Below are 27697 nucleotides of genomic sequence, written 5' to 3'. Positions count from 1 at the left end.
AATAGACTATGAATTCTAAGTCCTAAGTGCAAGAAGATTACGCTCTTAAGATCCACTGATAAGTTTTATAATATGATTCACAGAGAAGCTTGATCTTTTGATCCTAAGATAAAATTTGAAATCTAAAATTGTTTATCTTAATTCTGATTTAAATTAAACAGAAGTATAACTGGTTTTCATTCTATAAAACCTTATGCTATGTTTAGGTGGATTTCTTAAAGTATGAGCATATTAGTATTCTAAGGGTAGTATTTAGTAGTGTGAAGGGAATGTGGATGAGCGTATCCTAAATTCCTAAAAATTATAAGCCACCATAGCTTAAGCTTTTTCCTAATATGGATGAAGTTCAGTGATCACTTAAGTTAAGGTTCTATTTTGATTGTAGGGATGGAACAACTTTCCCCAACATGGGTAAGATGATGTACTCCATGATAGCTCACATGGTTTATGTCAGTTAGAAGAATCTCTCTTAAGAAATAGTGAAAAGTAATGCTTTTAGAAACTAAGTATTATGGCTCACAAAGTTTATTCTTATGCTTCATCATTCATGTTTATGATCTTGAAGTCTTTTGTCTAATTCAAATTCAAGGTGAGTCAATTACACTTAGAAATCATCATTTGAAAGCTTATATGCATATTAAGTTGTCATTTTACTTATGTATTCACCCTTACATACTCAGTAGTTTCCAGAGGTACTGGACCATATATATGTCTATATGCTACATTATCTTATAATGTAGTTTCTGGTGCTCGGTTCCTGTAGCACAATTTAGTACGGGTATCATCACCTATTTCTTGATTTATGATGAATCCTTAAATTTCGAGGACCCATCTTATTAGACTTCTATTCAGTGATGAAAGTATTTTAGTATTTGATTTTCATTTATGTTTGGGTCAGCTGGGATCATTTCCAGTGGCTCTCTAGTTAGTAGTAAAGGCTTGTTAGACTTTGTATGTTTTAAAGTTAAATAGTTGTATAAAGATTTCCATGTTAAAGACTTTCATTAAGACAAAAAATCATTTATCTTTTGTTTTTATATTTTTTAGTCACTTTTCGTGTAAGTTTCCAAGATAAATAGATATCATCGGTTAGCTTAGAGCTATTCATAGTCTTAAGTACCGTGTGATGTCCAGCTGGGTATTTTCGGGGAATTACATCCTCTCAGCCTCCTGAGTTTTCCACCCTCAGTTAGTGAGTGAGATCTGATATACCATCTCTGAAGCTTCTTCCCAACGTAGTCTTATAAAATCTTCTCTAGATATCAGGTATCTTCTATGGATCAAGAGCTGATGGTCAAGGCTTGGTAGCTCGTCCCTAATAGCTGATGGTTGGGAACCATCCTCAGCTTCTTCTTGAACCTAAACTATGCCTCGTACATAGATTCTGACTACAACTGCCTGAAATTATAGTATCTTACTTAAGTTGCAACATTTTTTATAGAGGAAAGAATATGTTCAAGAACTGCTTGCACAACTCATTCCATGTAGTGATAGAGCCTCTTGGTAGTTCCCGTAGCCATAAAAATGCTTATCCTATAAGTGATAAGGGAAGCAACCTCAGTCTAAGTGCTTCCTGATTCACCCCTGAATTTTTATACGAACTGCAAATCCCTATGAAATTGGCAGTTTGTAAATTTGCATCATCTATAGGTAGACCTGCAAACACACTCTTCATATTTAAGAGGTGGATCATTTTTCACTTTATATCAAACTTGATGCATGTGTGTAAAACAAGTGGAATAATGGCTCCAATCTCTGTCGGCTCAATGCATCTCAGATATTTTTCATCGTATATATATGAATGCACATACCGGTATGCTAGGATCACTTGAACATAGACACCTCTTTCTCGATTTTGATTTCCATTGAATACTACTCGACGGTATGCTTCTTATTTTTGCAGCTAGCTCAACCTCCTGAGTTGCTTATTGATCTTGTTTTGTTCCCTTCCCCTCACTCTCAACTTGAACTAAAATTTGATTGGTCTATCGATTAACAATATCCTATACTCCTTCGAGAGGAGGGAGAGGTACAATATCACAAACCCCTTTATAATTATCATCTTTTTTCTGTTCTGATATCCTACTAGGTGTTTGTAGGATCCTTTTTGGATTCATATTCAGTGTAAGTAACGGATCGCCTCTACTCCGTAGGCTAGTCATACACCAAAGTATGCCCAAATAAGAGCAAAAACAAAAAGTAAAAACCCAAAACGTACAACAACATTAATTCACAAATCAACACCATATTCCCCGGCAACAGCGCCAAAATTTGATTATGTTCAAGCTACACCTCCTCTTAGAAGATGATACGGTCACTGCCAAATATAGTAACCCAACAAAGGTTGGGGTCGAATACTAAGGGAATACATGGAGTCACGATTCTCAATTATTGTAATCAATGGGCGGAACTTGAAAATTAAATGGGAGGTTTTGAATAGCAATATCTAACTAGTAGCAAATATCAACTTTGGTCGTAATCAATAGTACGGGAAAACTAGGATTCTATTCCCCATGGATTGTTAAATACGTAGGCTTTAAGTTTCATGAAACCACGGACCATAAACACTCTCAACCTAGAACGTTTGCATGTCCTCGGGCAACAATACATAATAAAAATACACACGATGCTTAACCAAGAAAAACCTAAGGTACCTACAACAGTTAAGTCTGTTTTAGCTCAAAAACTCTTACCTCTTCATTTTTCCAACTTTTCAAAACCAACTTTGTGGATCTATGTAGCACAATAATGCAACATAAGGGAATCAAGCTATGGAATTACATTAGAAACAAATAATCAAGTGGACACTCAAGTTACATGCCCAAATAGATACTCAGCTAACAACACAACCCATGTACCCTCACACTAAAAAAGTCCCACTCTCATAGTATAATTATGAATTTCAACGTGGGGACTATAATAAGATACTTACTTTTACAAAAGAAGTTCCAATCAATGTGCATAGAATACCATAGGATTGTCCTTATTTTCTTTACTTTCGTTTTTTGAAAAATTGGACTAGGATCATTATAGGACTTTATTCGGCGTATAATATATGCTTGGGGGATGGTATGGTAAATTTGGGAATTAGTGACTAACTCTCCATGACACTGTAATTACCTTTGGGTTCCACTTATCAACCAAAGTATTTCTTTTGTTTCTCCCTTATTTCTCTTTCTCTCTTTCTCTTTTATTGATTATCAGGTTGGGTGTGGTTTCTTTTATTCTTTTTTTTTTAAATTACCGCGCCCAACCCCAATTTTTTTTATTTTACTCAAACTATTTGTAGACCCAATTCTAATTATGCACCACTTATGATAGCTACCCTCAACTTAGATGATTTTCCTGAGTTAAGATGAACAATGTCCAAGAAGGGACTAGGGCTAAAACAGGTTCATTGTAATTACACTAGGAAGGTGACAAGGTGAAAATAAGAAAATAGGTCTATGTAGGCTTAAATTCAAAGATCAAGGGATACTTATTCACATTTGGATGGTCATTTAGGCTAAGAGTGGACTAGACTCAAAAATGGCCTATGATCATGCCCTAACCATCTTACAACCTAGGCAAGACTAACCAGGCAAGTTCTAGATTAAATGCATAAAGGGCACTAGGTAAGAAACTCACACATAGTATAGGGTTATGTTACCAAATACTACCTATAGAGTCCATGAAAATGCAAAGCTATGATTATTGTCCCTAATCCTAATGTCATAACAAGATTCATAGTGGCCACACATATAAACACATTACATAATTCATCAAATCATTTGGAGGGTATCAATTTTTTAAAATATTTCAAAACAAACAAAATACATCAAATGCCCTTAGGTCATTTTTTTCTCCTAGTTAAACACAAATAAAAAAACAACAAAAAACAAAATATGATACAACCTAAATATGGCAGTTCTACTATGATAGCGAAACTAATAGGAAAAGAAACATGGCAAGAAAAACCCTTGGTTGTGGTACACCCCCACCGCAAACTAAGGACTATGAACTATACCCAGTGCATATCTAAAACATAAGAAAAGATGTAAAAACATACCTGGGATATTATAGGCGTCCAAATTAGACTCGCCCCCATGTGGGACATAATGTGGATCAATTGGCAGAGATGGTGGTGAGGCATAAAGAGAAGATGAACCCACTACTATCTCAAAACTTCTTTGCTCATCATCTACCATGGAAAACCTAGAATCATACACGGCCCATTTTAAGCCCCAATCAAATGGTATGGTGGGGTATGTTAGCTTATCTTCTCGACTCTTTTTGGTTCCAATAGTTGGGAATATCTCCTCCATAGAAAATAAATCAAATAGAATAGATAAATATAGAGAAAAAGGTTATGTAAATAAGGGGATGATCAGGGGAATGACATGAATCTGGCTCTCTACAAGAGAGCAACCTTAATGCATAAGGTGGTTATCTTCTGCCAAATCCTAAATAGATTTAGTGCATGTACCTCTCTAAATTGTGCAGTCACTCAGCCCTCAAAGGCATTAATATTGGCATGAAAATTCCTCATATACCCCATCATCTTATCCCTCATATCAGCTCTCATCTGAGTCTCAGCATTCTCTAAAGTAGTTCTGACCCATGGCCAAATCTGTGGATATAATATGGTAAGCAGAGTATAGACATCAGTGTGGTAAGCTATTAGCTCATACTACTACTCCAAAAACCACTGTAGGAACTCACGTGGTGACCCAATAAGTAGTTGAAGGGCGAGAGGGCATGATGTATGCCCCAACAGGCTTAGAGGTAGACGTCAGGGTTGAAGTTATTATAGTCGGGGCCCCCTTCCCCTTAGTAGAAAACTCGAGCACAACTCTCTACTTATCCATATAAATATCATCACCAATGGATGGTCTTTTAACAAGCTTGAACAAAACTAAAGGTCCCTCAAAATAGACCAAAATCACAGTAGGAGGTTATTGAGCTCTTTATGCAAGGATTGGCTTTGCGGATCCTTGATCAAACTAATATATATAATACTCATCAGCTCAATACTATGGTAAACATTAGGAATATATAAAACACCATTTACATCATAAAACTACTAGATAAGGCAATGGAATAGGAGGGTGGTGGCCTCACCAAATGCATGAGCATAAATCTCTAGTCGGATCAGTGCCACAAAATCTATCTCATATCCAGCAAGTAAACTAGAACAAATGAAGCTCTATACCATGTCAGTATACTATTCAATACAGTCAAACTCAGTCTAAGTCAGACCATGGTTGACCAAAATTTTACTGCAAAATGCATTACTGCCTTCTTTGTCTCTCATTTTCCCTCAATCTAGGGGGTATCAGTGCCCAAATATGAGATCAATTTGGATAGCTACCTATCCATGTAAATTATCTATCATCTAAAGTTACTATCTCTCATAGCGTGTCTATCCCGTGCTAGTCTTATCCTTAAGTCAAACTCTATTATAGATGATGGTCTTAAATACTTCGGTCTAAATAATAATCGGTGGATGAAAACCATAGATATATCCACTCTAACCTGTGACTAAAGTATAATCCAACTAGGGTTTCTTAACTTGTATACCCTCCCGTGGAGTAATAAAATATATCATAGAGGTGTAAGAGGTATAAAAATCCTGAAGAAGAGTTGGGTTGTTGATGTCGCCCCAAACTAACCTCTAAAAAGTATGTTGTGGTCGATGCCAAATATATTAACCTAACTAGGTTGGGATCAATACCATGGAGAATACATTGAACAATTGCTTAAATTAATGTAATTCATGAGCAATGCGGAAAGTAAATGGGGGGAATTTGGAATTATCAGTAACTAGTAAGCAAAATTGAATGCTCTGAGTTGTAAACAATAGGAGATGAACACTAGGCTTGTGTTACCCCTGGCTTTACAAATCCATAAATTTCTCATGTTCAATCTACTTATTTTGCTGCTCTACATCTAAAGTTGATGAGATATGTATTACTAACCGTCTTGTGAACATGTTGGTAAATCTCACCCTTTACCTAGTGAGTTTCACGGTGTCGCCTTAATACTCTTTGTCTATGATTTAGTTAACTTTCATATTTAGAATCTCAAGTGACTAAATGAGATGAAATAGTATGATGGAGATGAATCTCAAATTACTGTCTTAATCCTCTTTTCCCAATCATAAACTCCCTTGTGAGGACGTTTGCAAATACAGGGTATCCCCAAGCTTTTGCAGTAGCTTTAAGGTCAATTATTGTAAAGAAGATTCATATACATGCATAAACCCTAGAATATATAAATCTCCCACTTTTTTATGTAGTTAATCCACCAGGGTTCCCACAACCCTAGTCAGGGAGACTAGCTGCTCATGTTCATGCAAGAATCTATGATTATCAATGAATCAAACATGGGATTAATTGCATAAGAATAAGATGAATAAAATCCCAAGTCTTCAATTGAATAAAAACCCAAAATCTCAAGAGTAATTGTAAAGTATATAAAAGTACATCGAAGTAAGTAAACTAAAAATAAATAAACCCTAGGATACTTATAGTATCTCAAAAATACCTTAAAATCCTATTAAAATGGAAAAGGAAAAGTTATGTAAACACAAGGTATGACTTACTCATCCACTTATATTATCTTCTTACAAGTCGTCCTGTTCCTTCCATATATGCTCCAGTGGTTGATCTTCCAGGCTTCAACTTTCTGTTCTTCTTACGATTCCTACTCTTAGGTCGTACCTTAATCATACAAATCGTGTCCTTCACTCGTATCCTCCTGGGACTTCTTTCATTCACTCTTTGGACACTAATCTTTTTACGATTTTTCAATACAAGTCATACTAAAACTTTTGAATCGTATTATTCTGACACTTCAACTCTGATTTTCTTCCTTAGGTTTTTCTCTGTGTATGACTTCATGATGTGGCTCGTACCCTCATCTTATGGCTCGTACTTTTAGTCGTATCTTCTCTACACTTGTTTTTACTTCCTGGACTTAGTTTTAGTTGTGCTTAAAGCCTTTGAGTCATATGAGGTATTGACGACTCAAGAGGAGGCTCGTACCTTATGTAACTTGCTATATTTAAGGTCTTTTTCTTCTAGTTTTAGTCTAAAACTTATATTGACCTATTTTACCTACAATAACTACAAAAGTACATCATATCTACTAAATGACCTAAGTTTCAGCATAATTTCATGGTTTTAAGCATCGAAAGTGTCGTGTTTCCATGAAATGTCAACACCCTCAACTTAGAAGTTTCTGCTCCCTCAGGCAAAATAAAAACTAAAAACTATCACAAAACAACGATGCTTAAATAGGAAGATCTTAGGATATCTATGGCAGTGAACTTTCAATTTAATTTTAAACACTTTTATTCCCCCTCCTACTTTCAACTTTTCAAGAAACAACTGTGTATACGATTAGGTACATAGAATGACAAAAATGAATCTGATGATGGCATTACATTACTAACAAACAACTAAGCATATACAAATCATATTCGTCGAATAGTCTAGCAACCTTATAAAATATCCCATGTACGTTCATAATCAAATAAATCCTAAGTTTAGTCAATATGAAACACTTAATTTTTTAGGGATATAGCAAAATATGCTCTCTCTAATAAAGTAGTACCGCTGGTGTATACAAAATACCATAGGCTTGCCCATATGCTCTCTTCCTATGTTTTTGGACAATTTAGGTAGGATCACTAAAGGACTTTATTCATTTTGTAACGTAGGTTAGGGGCTGGTATGGTATCATTTTGGGATTTATTTAGTGACTACACCCCCTTGACACTATGCTTTATTCGGGGCTCACAAATTTTCCACTTTTCTTCTCTTTTATTTCTGCCCTTATGTCTTCTCTTTTATTTTAAGCACATTTCATCTTCGACCAGGTAAAGTTTTCTTTTTCTTTTCTTGTAATTTTCTTTTTCTTTTATTTTTTTTATCTGTACCGCACCTGTCCTTTTTAATGTATTTTTTCACATGTCTTTCTTAACGCTCATTTTTCCTATGCACCCTTGTAATAGCCACCCTCAACTTAGCCGATTTGCTTGAGTTGAGGTACAAAGTATCCAAGAAGGACTAGGGCTAAGACAAGTTCATTGTAGAAACTGGAAGGTGAAATCAGTGTAAACAAAAAGAATTCGGTCAATTAAGTCTCAAATATTTTGATCAAAGAGATTCATGATTTATATGGTTGGGAATTAGGCTCAAGTGGACTTACAAAAAAAATATCCTATGATCATCTCCTACTCGACTATCCTAGATCAAGGTAAAAGTAACTGGGCAAGTTCTAGATTTTGATACACCGAGAACTTAGTAGAGCCTCACACATACTTGCACAGGTTTACATTGCTAAGCACTACCTATCTAGGTATGTAAAATTTTACCCTAGTTATTCCATTCATAATCCTAATACCATTATCAGATTCACAATCTTCTTACCCACATGCAGATCACATAATTAGCACAAAAATTAAGGAAGGATATCAATTTTTCATCATAATTTTTTTTCAAATCAGACTATTTCAAGCATAATTATTCAAAACAACGGTTTACTGCCTCAAGAACATATTCTCCTCCTATTTCATCTATTCCCATCACACAAAAAAAATCAAAAATAAAAACAACACAAAAACATGAACAAAATATGCTAGTTCTTCAAAATTTTTAGGTTGTGGCCACGGGCTTTGAAACATGGAAAATATAGTTGGCGGTAACTTGTTACACCCCTACCCATAACTTAAAGATTATGCAATGTCCTAATTGCATATAAAATATAGTGCAAAGAAATGGGAACATACTTGGGCACTTAATGCACCAACTCATACAACATCAGCATGTGGACCCTCTGCTTGGTCCCATCAACATCATCCAGTCCCATCAGCTACCAGGACTGGGTAAGAAACACTTGGTGGTGGTCGATGCACCAAATAGTCTATTACTTAGAGGTTCTGAATCACCACCACCATCAATATCATCAACCGCCGAACTCGAACCACTAGCCCCAACATACATATCACAGACCCTAACTTGTCGGTCTACTCATCCTATGGGCTATCTACCTTAGTATTCTTCTTAGCATGTTTATCCTCATGCTTACTCTTATTTATTTCTCATCTTTCATCTCAAGGATCCTCTAGTGGGTCCAAAATAGCCCAAATACTATCAACATGGACCTCAGGCAGGACGGTCATGACCTCAGGCTACAGGATAATCAATCTGGCGTACAATTTATCCACCATCCTATTTATCTCTACTACTTTGGCTTTCACCTTCGTAATATTTATGGTTTGGATGCTACCCAACTACTGGGTCATTCTTAGCTTAAAAGTATCAAGTCTCAGCTGCACCTGTCTATCCTAGTTTGCCAACTGAGTATCAACCCAGGGCTTCACGCCCCCTTTCATGTTTCTGACCTTGGCCTCCAATGTGCCCAATCTCATCATCACCTCATTCCACATGACCCATGAAATAATAATGTACCAAGATAAAATACCCCTCGGGCAAGGTGGTACAGACTGCGCCGGAGTGTAATGCCTCGAATCTGGAACCTAGAATGCTACACAGTGCTCATAAACCTGAAGGACCATAACCTAAACCATGACTGATATTTGTAACTGATCACTAAATAATATACTATAAATATGCAGAATATAAGTTGTAAGTCCATAAGGTTCAAGTTCAAAACTAAACTAATACTGAATTTAAAACAATATCTGTAATGGGGTATAACAATACCCAAAACCAAAATAAACTTTCTAAAACATGTTATAGTCTGAAAGCCTCTAAACTGTCTGAAATCTATGGAGTTGATGGGACATGTCCCCAACTAACTCTGACCTATTGAAATAATAAAGTTAACAAAATAATCATGCTATCCTCGAATGATGAGGACTCACTGCTAGTTTGGCTACTGAATATCTATTCTACTAAGGATGCTCGAGAGCTCATGCTTCTAAACCTATGGTATAAAACACCATAGCGCAAATGCGTCAGTACGATTAAATGTACTGGTATACAAGTGAGGTAGGATGAATGTAAAGAGTTCATATGCATGAACAATACTAACTGAATATATACATGAATGTGAAAATACATACATAAATTCATAATTGTAATTGAGGTTGTGATAGGACTGAATACTGTGTTCTGACTACTGAGTCTACTGACCATATAGATTTACTGATATCTGAGTTTACTAGTAAATGATAACTGAAGGACTGTTTCTGATAGTCCTGATCATAAATTACTGATCTAAGTATGATCTAAGTGTTATACAGAGTTGGATGACTATATTTGACAGTCCTAAAATCTGATGGAACTAGCTGAGTTTCGTACTGAGCTAAATGACTCTATCTGATAGTCCTGATTTCTATAGAACTGGATAGAGTTCTATTCTGATGACTGAATCTGAAATTGAAACTATAGGAGGTAATCATCTAACCGACATACCCTAAATAAAAAAATATAGATGAGTTGGGGTCTAATCTGTAACCCCAATTGGAAGGGTGTCAATACCCTGCCACTGGTAAGGACAAACTATGAGTGATCCCTCATATAGCAGGTAGTCAAAAGAGAATGGTGGAACCCTCATATAAGAGGTTAATCCACCTTATCTAGCCTCAAAATAGTAGGTTTGATGTCTCAACCTATGCTGGCTACGTAGTTTTAAAGCGCAAGGAGTGCTTCTAACAATCACACCTTCTAATAACAGGTGAGTTCCCATACTTGGGCTCACTCGGTGGTAAATCCTACTCACATCTGAATAGACACTGAGCATGATTAACTAAACTGAACTGTTACTAATTTTACTGATTAACTAGATTAAACTGAGTTCACTGGATTTTTGTTGACTGACGGAATACTACTGAATTCTATTAACTAATAGAATGATACTGAGTTCTTCTAGCTAACTGAGTTTACTAAGGTCTGAACTAAATACTACTTACACATAATGAATGATTGAGACCACTGAGATTCCTTAGGTTACTGAGATTACTAAATGGGATTAGACTGATATTGAGTTTACTGAGTTTTCCTGAGTCATATAACTGACTGAATTTTACAGATCATGTTTTGACTGAGAGTATCATGAAAACATGACACTGGCTCTAGGCACATAGATAAATTGTTGGGTACAAGCACCCCCAGGACTCGATAGCATGAAACTAACAAGACTTGACACTTCTTAAACACATAACCAATATCAACAATTCATCATATAATAAGTTAGGGATTTCATGAAGCACCTGGTTATCATAATATTGTACATGAATAGTAATTCATATAAACAAGTCAGAATTTCATACTCTAACATCATGAGCATTCCAACAAACATCTAAAATGCACATCAATAACATGGAAGTCATTTGAACATAAGGGTAAAATATTTATTTATCGTTTGGGTCACAATTGAGCTATAATACATAATTTCTATCCTCTCAGGCATTTTATCAAACACCCTAAATGCAAAACTTAGGTCGTAGGTGCAATCATCAAATTACACATCATAACAACTCAATTCATGGATTTCAACTTTCATGCTAACGTAGTTTCATGAAAAACACATAGAGATTCCAACTTGTGAATCGTACAACAAGATAAATATGGTTACAAATCAACCCACAACATAAATATCATGATTTATAATTTGAAATAGGGTTCTTGAGCTTTATGGAATAAAGAAATTCATAAATTAATACTATGCATACCTTAGTTCTTGATTATACGAAGATTGACGGAGAGATTCTTAAATTTGAGTATTGAATTTGAATCCTTAATTGAAAAACCTAACTTATTCTTGAGAGAAACTTGAGAGAGACACTATATTTTGGTTGAATTAGGGATAAATCCTGTGTTTTAGATGTTATTATCAATGCAGCGCATCGATAGCATCGACGCAATAGTTGACGTGTCACACCATCATTGCATCGAGTCTCAATACTTTGATCCTGGCAACCTCAACAATTATCAACCAACGCAATTGGCGATGCGGCACGCTAAGATCACATTGGTCCACTATTTTGGGCTTCTAAACGTGGTCCAAAAAATCCAAAACTTATCTGGGATCACCTAAGGACCTCTCTGATCATGAATTAAAAAAATACGGACCATTAAAGGACTTTATGGTGGCAAAATGAGATTTCCAACTTTCAAAGGACAATAATAGGCTAAGTCTGGGCACTTAGTTAGAACCTTATAAGTATGGGACCCCCTCTTAACAAGCATAAATGGATTGAATTAAGATTAGGATTTTGCAGGGTCTTATAATATCTCTCCCTTGGAAATATTCATCCTCGAATAAGACTAACTAAGAGAGGAGAAATAATAGACTAAAGTACCTATAGGACATGAATAACTAAAACATGATTACACGATTAACATGACTGATAAACTAAATATATGATATTGAACATGCATATGTTCTGCATGAGTACCGAGTCATGAATGCTTGACCAAGATTTCTGATAAGCTGAGCTTCTCACAATGAGAATGCATATCTAATGCATGATTATATGACTAAACTGACACATAAATAAATGACTGAATATGAGATGGTATTTGATACCAAGCTTATGATGGGAATCTAAACATGGAACTGAATACCGAGTTTGTAATTGAAACCTGGACATGAAACTGAATGAGTTTAAGGAAGACTGTTACCTTAAATAGGAAAAAAATATGCTGGTGAGTTTGAGATTAATTACTAAGTACGCATGAGAGAAAACATAAGAACATAACTGAGTCTGGAACATGACACTTGAGCTAGATATCGTGATCAAAACTGAGCACCTTGAATACGTGGCTTACGGATGAGATTGAAGCTAGAGTGTTAACCTATGGGTACCCACTACTCCAAACTAGATTCATTATGTGAAGATGAAAAATAGAGTGTCTAGGTCATAGAAGTTTGGGAGTTATAGTGTATCTCCCCCTTGGGATACTATGTCCCTCGAAGAATGCTAACTTGATTGAGATATTGAGGAAAACTGAGGCGATGCACAAGGCACCTATGAACTTAATTGTAACTGCATATTTAGGATCGGAGACTGAGACATAAATCATGGACTGAGATGCACACAAAACTAGATGATTGGTCTATCTTAGAATAGTCACATTTGTAAGAGTTTGGATAGTGTGACTAGATGGACAGAATGGGAAAATATACGAACTTATCTATCAGACTGCTGGACTGAGGTACTGGTTGTTCAGACTAATTCCTACTGACTGACTCATGAGCTGCATGACCTAAACTGATGTTTCTGTACTCATAGGACATGTTTCGTAACACTAAGTGAGCTGGAACTCCTTATCCTAGGAATTAGGAGTGTACATGAGTTTTCACTAACATGAATAAATATGAGAGATGGTGTAATGCCCCAAATCTTATACTCGAAATGCTACATGATGCTCATAATCCTTAAGGACCACAAGCTAATCCATATCTGATATCTGTACCTGTATACTGCATAATATATTAAATAATGCAGAAACATAAACTGAAAGTCCATAAGGTTCACATAACTGAAGTAAAACATATCATCTAAATAGGGTATGAAATACCCAAAACAACTGGAATAATTTTCTGAACATAAAAGTCTAGAAAGCCTATAACTGATTGAACTGTCTGACTAAGGATTTGATGGGATATGTCCCCAACTAACTGCAACTAATAAACTAATTAATGAGCTAATAGAGAAATAATCATGTCCTCAAAGCATGAAGACTCACTGCTAACTCTGACTACTGATATCTAGAATCTAATGATGCTCTGGAGCTCATGTCTCTGAACCTATGGTATAAGACACCATAGTGAAAATGCGTCAGTACTTTGAATGTACTGGTATGCATGTGAAGTAGGCTGAATGCATGGGGTTCATATGCATGAACAATGCTACCTAACTGACTAATATGAAGGTGTGAATACATGTATGCATATATAGTAACTATATCTGAAATTGTGATAACATGAGTATGCTGATGAATAACATGACTAATGACTGAATTCTGATAACTGATAACATAAGTGACTGTATCTGACAATCCTGAATCTGATGGAACTAGCTGAGTTTTGTACTGTATTTGAGTTGGCTGTATCTAATAGTCCTAAATTCTGAAGAACTATCTGAGTTTTGTTACTGAGATTGATACTGAAACTGTGGGAGGTAGTCATCTAAATGACATGCCCTAAATGATGAATTATAGCTGGATTGGAGTCCAATCTGTGCCCTAATTGGAAGGGTGTCATACTATGCCACTGGTAAGGACAATATGTGAGTGACCCTAAAATAATAGGTAACTCTAGTGAGAATAGTGGGAACCCTCATATAGTAGGTTAAGCCACCTCATATATCCTCATATAGCAGGCTATGATGTCTCAACCTATGCTGGCTACATAGTTCTGGAATGCAAGAATTGCTTCTAAGAATCACACCCTTATATAATGGGTGAGTTCTCATCCTTGGGTTCGCTCGGTGCTAATTTCTACTCCTATTTGAATAGATACTTCTGTTGACTAATGGAATACTACTGATATTTGACAACTGACTAAGTTCATAAGATCATAGAGATTTTTAGAGTCATAAGACTGTCTGAAGTCTAAGGATCATAGCTTGACTGATAGTATCGTGGAAACATGACTGGCTCTAGGCATATAGCTAATATTTTGGGTACAAGTATCCCCAGAACTCGATTAAAGGAAACTGACAAAGCATGACCTACTTGAACACATCACTAACTTCATAATCCATAATACATTTATTAAAGCATTTCATTAAACATGTGATCTGCATAAACTTATACATACATGGGGACTTCATGATATCATGCTAGTTGGGCATTTTCCTCCATCTAGACATTTAATCACACACATGGTAGGCATAGTATGTGTAAACAACATTATATGACAATTAAACATCATGATTAAATTCTAATTTCATCATTCAAGGGTTTAATCATAGATTTACTTGAATCTACATCTATACTAATCAAATCCACATAAAATGTATCCCCCAACATGAAATAGAATTCAATTACTCATTATCAAGATGAACAAGAGCAGCCCAATCATGAAATTCATAAAGAAAATCCATAAACTTAAACTTTGAAAAGAGTTTCTTGGGCTTCATGGATGAAAAGATTCCATGAATGAATACTATCCATACCTGGGTTGAGTTTCTTGAAGTTCTTGAACTTGAATCTCTTAGTTCTTGAAGAAGATTTGGATTTTGTTCTTAGTGATTAAAGTTAGAGAGAAAACCCTAATTTTGTTGTTGTATAAGAATAATGAATTTCTGATCTTTGGTCGGATATAATTGGGTATATAAAAGGGTGGTAAAAGACCAAAAACCCCCAAAAAATGGATTTAAAATCACTGAATGAAACCTGTGATGGCTCGTGTGATGGTCCATTGCTAGGGCGATGGTCCGTAGTTTTGACCGTCGTACGTGGTCCAAGAAAAGGGCTTATTGCCTAAGTAGTAATGGCCTAGGCGATGGTCCGTCGCAAGTTCAACAGTCTATCAACCTTTCCTTCATACCTTATCCAGAAGGTTGCCTCACTGCCTTAGCTGCGATGGTTAAGTTGACGGTCTATCGCTAGATCGACGGTCCGTCAACCTGGCCGTCGCACCAGGGCGATTCTGATAGCTCTGAGTAAAACATCCATAAATTTTTACTCCGATATCAGATTTCGACAAAATTGGTATCGTTGGAAAGATAATTCAATTTACCACATGAATAAAAGTAAAAATATTAAAAATAAAATATTTATAAAAGTGGATTCATCTTTCAAAGAAAGATTCTAAAATTCTTGGGACAAATTTTAAGCTAGGAAAAAGTAATATATATCATATTAACTGATGGGTTTTGATATTCTAAGATGGTCTATAGGATCACGCTCACTACAGAAATAGACAAGAATGCTATCAATGAATACTCTAACTAACATATCCAGGTACTGGTTGAACACTTGGTTCATCAAGTCCAAGAAGGCTCCAGGTGCATGGTTATGACTGAAGGACATGACTAAGAATTTAAAGTGGTCATACAGAGTTCTAACAGTCATCTTTGAAATGTCACATTCTCTATGTCTGAGGTACTGATAGCCTGATCAGAGGTCTATCTTAGAGAAATAGCTGGTACCCTGAAGTTAATCGAACAAGTCATCAACTTCGAGAAGTGGATACTTTTTATTGACTTTGAACTTGTTGAGTTGACGGTAATCAATACACATTCTGAGAGACCATTTTTCTAGCATACGAATAAGACTGGTGCGCCCCACGGGGACACACTGGGTCTGATGAATCCTTTATCTAAGAGATCTTTCAACTGCTCTTTCAGTTCTTTGAGTTCTGTTGGTGTCATTCTGTTTGGCGGAATAGTTATAGGTTGAGTATCTGGAAGAAGATCAATGTCGAAGTCTATTTCCCTTTTGGGAGAAATTCCTTGAAGATTTTCAGGAAAGACATCTGAATATTCATTTACTATTGGAATTGATTTAAGACTGGGAGTTTTGGAACTAGTGTCCTTAAATTGACCAAGATGATAGACACATCCCTTAGATATCATTTTCCATGCCTGAAGGTAGGAAACAAGCTGACCTCTGAAAGTTGAAGTACTACCCTTCCACTCTAGGATAGGTTCATTTGGAAATTGAAATTGGACAACTCTATTTCTACAGTCAACTGTGGCATAGCAGGAATAAAGCCAATCCATGCCGAGAATGACATCAAAATCAGTCATCTCTAATTCAACTAAGTCTACTGAGGTGACTTTCTGAAATTTCATGACCGAACAGTCCCAGTATACCCATCGGGCTATGATAGTTTTACCCACTGGGGTAGAGACTGCGAAGGGTTTTTACTATAATTTTAGGAATGACTCCAAAATCAACTTCTATATAAGGAGTAACAAAAGACAAAGAGGCTCCTGGATCTAGCAAAGCATAACCATGAAAGTGAAATATTAGTAACATACCAGTGACTACATCAGGAGAATTATCCTGATATTTTCAGGACTGAAAAACATATAGTCTTTTTGGGCATTGCCAACTAGTGGCACTAAAGGTGGCACTATGCTGATTCAGGAGACCGGACTGAGCTGAGGAATGGTTATACTGGCTTTGTGGACTAGCCTTAGGACAGTATGAAACTCTATGACTTAACTCGCCACACCCATAACACACATCACTGTCGGCTCTACATATACCCTTATGATATTTGCCATAAGTCTGACAAAGGGGATGGGTTCGGGCTCTGCTCACACCGTTCTGAGGTTTAGGACCTGGTGATCTATCGCTGAATTTAAGAATTAGAGTACTGGCTGAGGGAGGAACTAGAATCAAAGACTTTGGGTGGAACTGATAATAGTTAGTACCCTCTGACTCAGGCTGAGGAAAATTGAGATTACGTTCTCGCTCTCTTATTTTCTCTCTTTCTTTCTTTATATCTATGCTTTCCCACCTCAATCTGCTGGGAATAAATCATATTCCTGGGTGGGAAAACAGCCTATTGATTTCTCTGAGCTAATACTGAATAAGATAAAGTAAGTAAGTAGATTCTAAATTCACCATGAAAGACATACTCATCCAGGGAATCTGCCTGAATGGGCGGAAGTGCCAACTGATTCTTGATTTTCCTTTCTGTTAGCCATTTTAGGAGGCATATTTGTAAATCAAAGAAAAAATGGATTAGACTGGGAGTTAAATTTGAGATCATGATTACTGGCACGACATGAATACTGAAAGAAGGGAAATTATTCCTAAAACATCTTATAGCCTCTTGTACATAAATGTGGCGTGCAACACACCCATATACAAGAATCTACTAGATGTGGCTTTCAAACTTCCTAGGACACTATTGAACTATAGGTTCTGATACCAAGTCTGTAACACCCCGAATCTGGTATCCAAAATGCTACAGAGTGCTCATGACCCTGAAGGACCATAAGCTAACCCATGACTGATATTTGTAACTGAGCACTGAATAATATACTCTAAATATGTGGAATATAAGCTGTAAGGCCATGAGGTTCAAAACTAAACTAATACTGAATATAAAACAATGTCTTTAATGGGGTATAACAATACCTAAAAGTGAAATAAATTTTTTGAAACATGCTGTAGTCTGAAAGCCTCTAAACTGTCTGAAATCTATGGAGTTGATGGGACATGTCCCCAACTAACTCTGAACTACAAAAATAATAAAGTTAATAAAATAATCATGCTATCCTCAAATGATGAGGACTCACTACTAGTCTGGTTGCTGGAAGTCTAATCTACTAAGGATGCTCGAGAGCTCATACTTCTAAACCTATGGTGTAAAACACCATAGCGTAAATGCATCAGTACGGTTGAATATACTGGTATACAAATAAGGTAGGCTGAATGCAAAGGGTTCATATGCATGAACAATACTAACTGACTGTGTACATGAACATGCGAATACATGCATGAATACGTAACTGTAACTGAGGTCATGATAGGACTGAATACTGAGTTCTAAATACTGAGTCTACTGACCACATAGATTTACTGATATTTGAGTTTACTAGTAACTGATAACTAAAGGACTATTTCTGACAGTCTTGATCATAAATAACTGATCTAAGTGTTATACAGAGCTAGATGACTATATCTGATAGTCTTGAAATATGATCGAACTAGCTGAGTTCCGTACTGAGCTGAATGACTGTGTCTGATAGTCCTGATTTCTATAGAACTTGACCGAGTTAAATTCTGAAGACTGAATCTGAAATTGAAATTGTGAGAGGTAATTATCTAACTGACATTCCCCAAATAAAGTAATATAGATGAGTTGGGGTCCAATCTATAACCCCAATTGGAAGGGTGTCAATACTGCGCCATTAGTAAGGACAAGCTATGAGTGATCCCTCATATAGCAGGTACTCAATGGATAATGGTGACAACCTCATATAATAGGTTAATCCACCTCATCTGCCCTCAAAATAGCAAGTTTGATGTCTCAACCTACACTGGATTGTAGTTATAAAGCGCAAGGACTGCTTCTAAGAATTACACCCTCTAATAACAGGTGAGTTCCCATCCTTGGGCTCACTTGGTGCTGAATTCTAATCCCATATGAATAGTCACTAAACATTATTGACTAAACTGAACTTTTACTAATTTTACTAATTAACTAGATTGAACTGAGTTCACTGGATTTCCATTGACTGACGGAATACTACAGAATTTTGTTAACTGACAGAATGTTATTGAGTTCTGATAGCTGACTGAGTTTACAAAGCTATGAATTGAATATTACTGAGACATGATTACTAACTGAGACCACTGAGATTCCTGAGATTATTGAGATTACTAAATAGGACTGGACTGATACTAAGTATACTGAGTTTTCCTGAGTCACATGACTGACTGAATTTTACTGATCATGGCTTGACTGAGAGTATCATGGATATAATCATGTCATAATTTCATACTCTAACATCATGATCATACAATAAACATCTACAATGCCCATCAATAGCATAAAAATCATTTGAACATAAGGGTAAAATATATATTTATCGTTCAGGTCACAATTGAGCTATAATACACAATTTCTATCCTCTTAGGCATTTTATCAAACACCATACATACACAACTTAGGGCATAGGTGTAATCATCAAATTACACATCATAAACAACTCAATTCGTGGATTTCAACTTGCATGCTAACATAGTTTCATGAAAAACATGAAAGATTCCAACTTGGGAATGGTACAATAAGATAAACATGGTTACAAAACAACCCATAACATAAACATCATGATTTGTAATTTGAAGTAGGGTTCTTGAGTTTTATGGATGAAAGGAATCTATAAATCAACACTATGCATACCTTAGTTCTTGATTATACGAAGATTGACAGAAAGATTCTTTAATTTGAGTATTGAATTTGAATCCTTAATTGAAAACCCTAACTTGTTCTAGAGAGAAACTTGAGAGACACACTATATTTTTGTTGAATTAGGGATAAATCCCGTGTTTTATACTTATATAGAGGTGGGAAATTGACCCTTTTTCCCTTAAAAATATGGATATTCAATGACAAACTGGGAATCGATGCTATTATCAATGCGGCGCATCGATGGCATCAACGCGATAGTCAACACGTCCTGCCATTATTGCTTCGAGTCTCAATACTTTAATCCTGGCAACCTGCAACAATTATCAACCAACAGAATTGGTGACACGGTGCATCAAGATCTCGTTGGTCTACTATTTTGGTCACCTAAACATAGTATAAATATGGTCCAAAAAATCTAAAACTTGTTCGGAACCACCTATGGACCTCTCTGATCATGAATTAACAAAAGTACAGACCATTAAAGGACGTTAAATTGGCAAAATGAGATTTCCATATTTCGAAGGCCAATAATAGGCTAAGTTTGGACACTTGGTTAGAACCTTCTAAATATGGAACACCCCTTAACAAGAATAAATGGAATGAATTAATCTTAGGATTTTGTGGGGTCTTACAAGGAGGTGGGTCAACAGATGTACCCGCTGCACCTGCAGTCTCTGCAATTTTTGTCTCTCCATCCACCTCAGTATTCTCAAAAGTCTTAGTCTATCTATACATCTCTGCAATTATATTTGATCCTTGTCTTGCCTATTTTTCCACTAGATTAGTTGCATCTCTAATCAACCCTAAATCCATAATATTCATGGGCTTTATCATCTCATCAATACTCGGGAGTTCTGGCAACCCCACAGCCAAATATATTTGAGTAACCATGGATGGGTATGCAAGAAATGATTTCTCACCACCTATAGCTCGGTCCCTCATCTCCCGAGCTAAAAATTCTCCTAAATAAAACTCATAGTCGGCTATGAATCCAACTATTAAAGCTATCTAGACTAGGATAAACTAGTTGTCCCCAGTAGTGGGACATAACCAGTTTCGGGCCAGTGTCCACCTAGTTTTGTCTTTAAAATTAAGTATATGTTTATTTATTTTCTATGAAGTGATACCCGTTCCACTAACTACCCAGACTTCGGCCTCCCATTTGAAGTAACCTAGTTTCTCATTCGATCCCATCTATTTTTGAGTAATTTTTCTCATCTCCTCCAGACGATAATCTATTTCACTAGTGTTTACTTGAGGCTAATAATTCAGGCAATACAAAATCTGGAAATAGTATATGAGAAGATGTTAACCTGTACTCCCCGAATAAATAATGAGGAAATAGGGTCACTACCTCTCCACGAATATACATATGGATACTGTCGTTGTAGCTCTACTTTGTATACTACATAAAACTCCCCCACTAGTGCTGGACTGTATCTTCCAGGTACTCTGGTCATCCACTCAAAACCATACTATTTGACCTTCTCATCTAACCTGGGAAACTCCGCCATCCCAGTAGCAACCAAGCATCTCTCAAGGTACCTGGTCAAATTTGCCATCTAGTAGTAATCAAGTGTCTCTCAATGCATCCTTTTTATTTTCCATTCCTGAGTTTTCTAAGGCAATCATTATAGGTAGTCTGCATATTGAGGAACCCCTACCATTGAACGGCAGGCACCAAAGTAGATGTAAGGGCTAATGGAGGGTGTTGCACATCCATAGGGTGTACATTAACATCTTCTATAGTATTAGTATTTTCTAAACTCTCTTCTTCAGAGCTGAACTCAATATTTTCTCCCTCTGAAGGTGGCGGTGAGTGGGGAAAAAAGGTATTCGGGGTGGGTCTTTCTCCTTGTTCCCCGTGGAGGTGTGTCCTCCGAGGTTGCTACTTTATTACCCTAAGCAGGTCTTTTTCCTTTAGGGATAACCTGTCCCTTCAATAGGAATTAAACTATATTACCACTACTACTTGATGACTCAATGGATTTAGAACTTGAGGATGGTGCATTTTTCTTTCTCTTCTTGGACACTTGCTTGGAAGAAGAAACACTTTTCGGAGGTATTATACCTAAAAGTACAATTTAATTAGTAAGTAAATAAAGAAATAAAAGCAAAATCTAGGATATAAATGATAATTTGCTTGCTCAGTCCAAGGTACGAGTAGAGGGTACTAATCATATCGGCTAGGCATATGATACTCAGTGTATATATAGATGTTTACTAGTCTTATTATGAGTCCTCCTAATGAGTCATAAAAATAGGTACGACTCATTACCAACACTAGAAAGCAATCCAGAAACAAAACTCTAAAGTATGACCTTTTCCTAGGTCCTTACGACTTAAGTGTACAAGTCGTATGGGTTGGGTATGACTAGTTTAGGAAAGTTGTACCCATACCAGAATTTAAAAATAGTTAGACTTATATGTTTCCAGTGGGTACGAGTTTCATTACGACCCTGTTATTGGTGGGTACGAGTCGTAAGAAGTCTCTTATCCACTATAACCTTGAAGTTCAACTTTATAGTTGACTCCAATACGTAAGTACCAAACAACCCTCTTTATTGTACAACAATATTACCCAATTTTAGTAAAAAAAAACACAATATAAACACCCAAAATAAATTTCACCCCTAATTTCCATTTTAAACTCAAATCCTATGAACTAGGGTACCAAATCTCAACCCACAAGTAAATGCAACTTCAACCAAGTCTAAAATATCTCACATTCGTCATTTCAACTTGATAGATAATGAATTTAAGGTTAAAACATACTTGAATAAGTGATAATAGGGTGCTCGAGTATCAACTTGTCCTTCCCAAAATTTGTGCCTTATCCATAAAATGTGAGGAATTCAAGTAAGTTGGTAAATAATTCAAAATGTTTTTGATTGATTTTGTGCATTGGATTCTCAAAAATCCATCAAAATGGAAGTGGGCATATTTTTGGATATCAGGTACCCATTATCGGGTGCCTTTTTGTCTTTTAAATCAAGTTCTGGGCTGAGTTGACCTGCACCCCTAACCTGGTAAGTTTGTGTTTAAGTTATGTATATGAATCGTACCCAGTCTTGCGGGTCTTTTCTTTAACTTGTACAGACCTGGAACCTTATTTGGGTTCTGTAGTGGATACGACTCAATTTGACTAGTCTTACCTTAAGGGTACGACTAGTTCTAATAGTCGTAAAGACTCCAGAAACTTTATCCTGAATCAGCAAAGTCTCTGAGGTCCATACGACTCTTACTCACGAGTCATACCATTGAGATATGACTCACGAAGAGTCTACATAACCTAACTTCTTAAAATTTTCTACAGTCTTTAGTCCTACACACTGAACAAACATATTACCCTATAAATAAATAAGTACAAACCATGGGTTTTCTCCCATGCAATGCTTGATTTAACATTGTGACACGACGTGGCCTCATCGGTTGCCTCCCATGCAGCACTTAGTTTAACATCGTGGCATGACATAATTACCTTGGTTACTTAGACTTCACCAAGGTCCATCTCAAAAATTATATTTACTTACATAGTGCTACCCATATAGTGCTTTACTCTTTGACTATTCACCTTGAATGGGGCTTCATAATCCTGCTTCAATTCTAAAGAATAATATGGGAACACTCTTAGCACAGTAAAGGGAACATACCACCTAGACTGAAACATACCTGGAAATAATCGGAGCTTTGAGTTGTAGAGCAATACCTGGTCTCCTTTTTCGAAGATTCTTTTCTCAATTTTGGAATTATGATGCGGCTTCATATTTTCCTTGTAAAGTACAAAACTTTTATAAGCCCAGAGTGAAAATTCATCCAACTCAATCATCTTATTAAACCTTGACTTGGTTGCATCTTGCCACTAAAAATTCATCTTTTTCAAGGCCCATAGTGCCTTATGTTCAAAATCAATATCCCAGTGACAATCCTTTCCATACACTAGATGATAAGGTGAAGCACCAATTGGAGTCTTGAATGTTGCTCAATAAGCCCATAATGCACCATCTAACTTTTGTGACCAATTTGTCCTGTTGATATTTACTTTCTTCGCCAAGATGGACTTGATTTCTCTATTAGAAGCCTCAACTTGTCCACTAGTCTGGGAATGATAAGGTGTTGGCACCTTGTGTTTTACTCCATACTTCTCAAGAAAACTTTTGAATAGACTATTACAAAAATGTGACTCAATGTCACTAATGATAGCACGTGGGGTGCCAAATAGAAAAAGATTTGTTTTTCAAGAATACAGTGACACTAATTATTTCATTTTTAGGGAGCGCAATTTCTTTCGCCCATGTTGATTCATAAGCCATAGCCAGAAATATATACTTTATGCTAAACAAATTCACAAAAGGTCCCATGAAAACTATACCCCATACATCAAACAATTCCAATTCTAAAAATAAGAGTCATAGAAAGTTTATGGTGTCTAGAGATATTACCTTAGTGTTGCAATTGGTCACAAGAAGAATAAAACTCTTGTGCATCTTTGTAGATTATTGGTAAATAATACCCATATTGCAAGATTTTATGGGTTGTGCAGTTCCTCCATGATGACCACCAACTGGAAAAGAATGATTATGCCTCAAGTATGCTTATCATCTGTACCTCAGGTATACATCTACGAATAATTCCATCCGCACATATTCTAAATAGATAAGGCTCATCACAGAAAAAATTCCTTACCTCATGTATAAACTTCTTTCTTTGTTGGAAGGAAAAATCTTCTAGGACTAGATCACTGGCTAGATAATTTGCATAGTCTACAAATCATGGCATTAGATCTTGGGAAGCTTCCAACATCTGTTCATCTGGAAAACTATCAGCAATCTCTAGCCCATCTTTAGTTTTCAACATAGCTTCCTCCTTAAGTCTAGACAAATGATTTGCAACTTGGTTTTTCGTAACTTTTCTTTCTTTGACTTCAAAATAAAATTCTTGTAGAAAAAGTACCCAACTAATTAGTAAAGGTTTTGCATCTTTCCTTGCCATCAAGTACCGCAATGCTTCATGATCTATGTGCACAAATACCTTCGTCCCAATAAAGTAAGACCAAAATTTCTCAAAATCAAAAACCATTACTAATAACTCTTGTTTGGTCAGGGTGTAGTTCTTTTGAGAAGGGTTCAATGCAATCATGGCATAATAGATAGGATGAAGAATAATTCTTTTCATTTGCCAAGGACAGCACCTAAGGCCACTCCACTTGTGTCGCGCATAACCTTAAAAGGTAAGGACCAATTAGGTGACACAATGATTAGACCCGACTCCAACTTCTCTTTAAGGCTTTCAAAAGCCTTCATACACGCAACATCAAAAACAAATTTCACTTCCTTCTCCAAAATCTTGCAAAGAAGATTAGCAATCTGCGAGAAATCCTTGATAAAATGCCTATACAAACTTGCATGCCCTAAAAGGCTCTGAATTCCCTTCATAGAAATTAGAGGAGGTAATTTCTCAATCACCTCTATTTTAGCTCTATCAACCTCTATGCCCCTTTTTGATATCTTATACCCAAGCACAATACCTTCTTTGACCATAAAATGGTACTTCTCCTAGTTAAGTACCAAGTTGTATTCTTCAGACCTTCTAAGAGCATTTGCCAAGTGCACTAGGTAGTCTTTAAAAGAATCACCAACAACCAAAAACTCATCCATAAACACTTTGATGGTGTCTTGCACCATATTAAAGAATATGGACTACACCAGTATCCAACCACTTTATTATCTCTTTCTTCACCACCTCCTGCATAAGAGGATTGAATCATTGTTGAGGTTCTATACTTGGAATACACTCTAGTTCAAGTTAAATTTTAAGAGTACGATGGTACCAGCTTAGTGAAGGTGGTTATAAATCTGCAATGACCTGGATAGAGAAGGGTCATTAAATATTTGATACCTTTCAAACTTTTCTCTCTCTGATTTTTCCCCAATTCTTATACTTTTCTCTTCTTCTTCCTAAACCTAATCTTCTTCTGTTCTTCCTAAAACATGTAAGTTACTAGCATATCAATGGATTCATATCTTGTATTTCTAATTCAATATTTTTTTTACTTTTATTAGTTGTAATTGTACTTTAATTCAATTAATAAATCAAAAAATTATCCTAAGAATGTGTTCTTAATTCAATTTTATGTCTCTATTTGAAGCTCTTAATAAGATTATTACAATTGGTATATGAGCGATAAACCTGTCTCGTTGGTGGGTAATTTGGAGAAGAATTTTGCAGAATCAACTTTGGCTAAATGGTTCAATGAAATAATGCAAATAGAAGGGCCCCTATATATGTAATGTCAGGAAGAGTTATGAATATTAAACAATTATCGAGGTGGTGTAAGGATTGCATATGTAGTGTTAACTGTCTAACTCTTGCATCTATAATCATATTGTGTTGACTACCATTATACCTCTTGTATCTATGAATGTGAATACAATGTTGACTGCAAATGTTTTTTTTTCTCTTAATAATTGTTTGAATGAAGGGGACAACTAGGTTAAGGCAATTTTAGATGACACTAGTGTAGCAGAACTGTTGAAGGTTAAAAATAATAATAAGATCAATTTAGAATACAACGAGGACTAGGTGTTTCACAAATGTCCTCAATGGGTTAAATTTGAAGTTCTAGTTGAAATTCACTCCATAAAAAATACTAGCACCATGGAGATCAAGATCATGAACTCACATCAAAAGTCATGAATTTATGTTCTTATTGTTAAGGATAAAATACAAAAATTGATAGGCCTCAATGATATGCCTGGTTCTTATAATGTCACAACCCGTATTAAGTCTACACTTTTATCAATTGAGGTACTAATTTTTATATTTAAACGTACTATGCATAAGCTCGACGTGGAGCATGGTGACAAGCTACTCAATGTAAAATTAGAGAGTGATATTACTAATGTTTTGCTTGCATATATCTTCTAATAGCATTAGTAGAGTGTGTGATATGGAATGGGAGTTTCTTATGCATTCTTCTATTGTGCATATTGATTATGTATGTATAGGTTCTATCATTCTAGTATATAGCTATGTTTACACTAATAAAGGAAACTTCTCTGCTTTCCAATCACTTGATCCCTAGGTAGAATTTAAATCTGTTATTTTTGTTGGTATTAGAGGGAAATAATTCCCTGTGAGTGTATGAAATCTAAAATATGGTCCTTCTAGGTGTTTGGATAATGCTTCCTATTTGTCTGATAAATGGGCAGAAATAACTAGTGTGTATGGCAAAATTTTGGTACCTAGAAATACAATTAAATCAGCATATGCTTACTTTTTCATTTGATCTAGGTTGAAAGTTGTTCCTATGTTATAGTTTCTACCTTGATCAAGTATCTTGGTTCATTAAGTTGAGAATTGTTCTACCAAATGTAGTTAGTTATGAATAGAACAAGTTGGTTAATGAGTTTCTCACACTAAGTTTGGTACTCTTCTCGTGTTTATCCTTGGGTTGATTAATATACTCACTCCTGACTTCTTGTCTTATAGTTTTGGGAAGAAACATAATGGGACTATTATAGTTTTTTATCCTAGAAATACTGTCCTTGATATGATTGTTATCAGTAATATGAAGCATATTAAATTCAAGTTGTCATTACTATGCACCAATGCTCAGTTATGGTTACTAGGTTATGATATAATAGAGGTTCTTCATTTGTTGTTTATGTTATATCAATTTCTTGGTGGATTTACTACTGTTGCAGACTATTACCAACAAAAAGAAAAGTATTATGATTTTGCAGTTCCATTAAGAGGAATGAACTTCTTGTGTTGCTCTTATCATATTTGAACATTTATAGTGTGCTTCTTATCAGAACTTCTCTTTTGTGGATAGTCAAACTCTATGAAAGCGTGA

This window comes from Capsicum annuum, chromosome 6 (genome assembly GCF_002878395.1).
Source record: "Capsicum annuum cultivar UCD-10X-F1 chromosome 6, UCD10Xv1.1, whole genome shotgun sequence".
NCBI classification, from domain to species: domain Eukaryota; kingdom Viridiplantae; phylum Streptophyta; class Magnoliopsida; order Solanales; family Solanaceae; genus Capsicum; species Capsicum annuum.
Note: the sequence above shows the minus strand (reverse complement) of the source record.